Raw genomic sequence first — 280 nt, forward strand, 5'->3', positions numbered from 1 at the left:
GAAGGGTCAGTGTCTGCAGGGGGCAGTGTCTGAAGGGGGCAGTGTCTGAAGGGTCAGTGTCTGAAGGGTCAGTGTCTGAAGGGCCTGTGTCTGCAAGGCCTGTGTCTGCAGGGGGCAGTGTCTGCAGGGTCAGTGTCTGCAGGGGGCAGTGTCTGCAGGGTCAGTGTCTGCAGGGGGCAGTGTCTGCAGGGTCTGTGTCTGCAGTGGCCAGTGTCTGACGGGGTGTGTGCCTGCAATAATTTATTTGATAACCCTGTGACACATCATATTCACATTCAAG

This window comes from Haliotis asinina, chromosome 1 (assembly GCF_037392515.1).
Source record: "Haliotis asinina isolate JCU_RB_2024 chromosome 1, JCU_Hal_asi_v2, whole genome shotgun sequence".
NCBI classification, from domain to species: Eukaryota; Metazoa; Mollusca; class Gastropoda; order Lepetellida; family Haliotidae; genus Haliotis; species Haliotis asinina.